This window comes from Carlito syrichta, unplaced genomic scaffold (genome assembly GCF_000164805.1).
Source record: "Carlito syrichta isolate Samal-C Ts95f unplaced genomic scaffold, Tarsius_syrichta-2.0.1 Scaffold309080, whole genome shotgun sequence".
In the NCBI taxonomy this organism is placed as follows: Eukaryota; Metazoa; Chordata; class Mammalia; order Primates; family Tarsiidae; genus Carlito; species Carlito syrichta.
The window spans coordinates 139,162-142,027 of NW_007253176.1; the positions used below are offsets into that span (position 1 = coordinate 139,162).

General features: G+C 40.5%; 1 protein-coding gene across 5 annotated transcripts in view; it reads right to left on the reverse strand.

Annotated features, from left to right (window-relative positions):
• Positions 1–2,866, reverse strand: part of MDM4 (MDM4, p53 regulator) — a 39,543-nt gene that overhangs the window by 22,316 nt on the left and 14,361 nt on the right. The gene's annotated exons all lie outside the window — the stretch shown is intronic.

The following is a 2,866-nucleotide window of genomic DNA, read 5'->3' on the forward strand; positions in this document are numbered from 1 at the left end:
TCCAGTCTGGGCGACAGAGTGAGACTCCAACTCAAAATAAAATAAAATAAAATAAAATGTAGATGAGGCATGCGAAAGTTGTTAGAATCAAAATGAAGTCGTAAATGTTAGGAAAACACTGACCTGAAGTCATGAATGTTAAGAAAACACTGACAAACAGAACCAGAATAGGCCAGGAAGAAAGGGTTCTCATGCATAGATGCCTGACAACAAAAACTATCAAAAAAGACTACAAAAACCGTAGCCTTGCACAAAGGCTATCAAAATCCTTCACAAAAAATACTTTTCCATGGACATCTTCCCAGCAACTGCCTGTCCAACCTCAGCCTGGCATCACCCCTGTTAATTATCTTTGTAGTTAAGGGTAATAATTATTTCAGAACAATTATGTAATCCTCTTTTTTTTCCTCCAAAAACCTTGTCTAGCTGGATGCAGTGGCTCAACTTGTAACCTCAGCACTTTGGGAGGCCAAGGCAAGAGGACTGCATGAGACCAGGGGTTCGAGACCTCGTCTCTACAATAAATCACAAAAACTAGCTGGACGTGGTGATGTGTGTCTGTAGTTCCAGTTACCTGGAAGGCTGAGGCAGTAGGATCCCCTAAGCCCAGCAGGTCAAGGCTGAGGTGGCCGTAAGCATGCTACTGCACTCCAGCCTGGGCAACAAGAGTGAGACTCCAACTCAAAAAAACAAAACAAAACAAAACAAAAACCCCAAAAAACAAAAAATAACTGTCTTGCTTTACCTCCCTAAAAATATACAGTTTACTATAGCATGTGTACTGCCACTGCAATACCCCAAAAATCTTTCCATTAGACAGCCTGTCTCTGCTATTTAGATTGATAAGCATTTCATATAACCTTTATTATATTATCCAGTTTGGTAACTTTTGCCAATGGACTTGCCTGAATTGTATGATCAACAATAATAGGTTGGCTACAGTGGCTCACACCTATAATCCCAGCACTTTGGGAGGCCGAGGTGAGAGGACTGCCTGAGCCCAGGGATTCGAGACCGACCTGGGCAACCTGGAGAGACCTCATCTCTACAATAAATCAAAAAATAAGCCAGGTATAGTAGCACGTGTCTGAAGTTCCAGCTACTTGGAAGGCTGAGGCGGAAGGATCACCTGAGCCGGAAGGATCACCTGAGCCCAGCAGGTCGAGGCTGCAGTGGCCTTGAGTGTACCACTGCACTCCAGCCTGAGCGACAGAGTGAGACTCCAACTAAAAATACAAACAAACAAACAAAAAATAATAATTAAACATACTGAGAAGAAATGTTTTTTGCCAGGCATGGTAGCTCATGTCTGTAACACCAGCACTTTTGGAGACAGAGGTGAGAGGACTGCCTGAGTCCCTGGGTTCAAGACCAGCCAGGGCAATGTGGCGAGACCTCATCTCTACAATAAATCAAAAAAATTAGCCAGACGTGGTGGTGTACACCTGTGGTTCTAGCTACATGGAAGGCTGAGGCAGAAGGATCACCTGAGCCCAGCAGGTCAAGGCTGTGGTGGCCGTGAGTGTGTCACTGCACTCCAGTCTGGGCAACAGAGAGACTCCAACTCAAAAAAAAAAAGTTTTTGAATAAAAATAAAATCAGGAAATTCCCCTTTTACACTAGGTAAAGTCAAAGTTCATAACAGAAAGCTTATCATGGAAACTTAGGCAAACTCTACCATGCTAATGAAAAGGATGGTGTTAATGATACATAATGACATTAATGATACAAAAATCTAGACTTTAAAACAGTTTAGAAAAAAGTCTTAAGTTATCAAAATTTTAGAGATGTAGTCCAAGATAATGTACTTAATTTAAAATGATAAAAGAAGCCGGGCTCGGTGGCTCAGCCTGTAATCCTGCACCTTTGGGAGGCTGAGGCTGAGTGGACTGCCTGAGCCCGCGGGTTCGTGGCCCGCCTGGGCAGTGAGACCTCATCTCTACAATAAATCAAAAAACCAGCCGAGCGTGGTAGTGCGCACCTGTAATTCCGGCTACTTGGAAGGCTGAGACGGAAGGATTGCTGGAGCCCAAGAGGTCGAGGCTGCGGTGGCCGAAAGCGGCCACTGCACTCCAGTCTGGGCAACAGAGTGAGACTCCAACTCAAAAAAATAAAAATAAAAATAAAAAAATAAAATGATAAAAGAAATATAGGTTTCTATAAAAATCTGAAATGTCGCCAGATTTATTTTTTGAGAGATATAACAGTTCAGCAGTTGGCAGTGCTGATAAGGTGTGAAGCTTTCAGGTTAAAAAAGTCTGATAATTTTGTTTCCTCTATTTAGGAAAGGCTAGATGTTTACCCTATTAAACGCAAACAGTTCCAACAGATTTAACATTTTGAGTCTTTTCCACTTAAAGAATTCAATTTGGTTTTGTTTAAAGAAAAAAAACTTCAGAAGCTAAATAAGTTATTTAAATGCATAAGTGTTTAAAATAACTCACAGTGCTCAGAAGGGTATATGACACATTTACAATGAAAACTACTGCATTTAATTTCTGTCTTACAACATATCTTGTAAATCACAGACAGTGTCATTTTTAAATCTGTACATGTTTTGCATAAAAGCTCTAGGATCAATGAATTCATGGTTAATCTTATGTTTAGTTTGTAAAACATTTCAAAAGGAAGGAAATATGAAGTTCAAATTAATTTGCTTTTTATTTTATTTTATTTTTAATTTGCTTTTTAAAACAGAGCAAAAGTTGCCCTTCCAGTACCTGGGGAGTAGAAGTTCATTTCTTAGGCTAGATTTCAGAACTACATATTCACTTTTTTCTATTTCTTAACTGTTCTTAAAACTGAGAATTAGCTGGGCTCAGTGGCTCAGCCTGTAATCCCGCGCCTTTGGGAGGCTGAGGTGAGT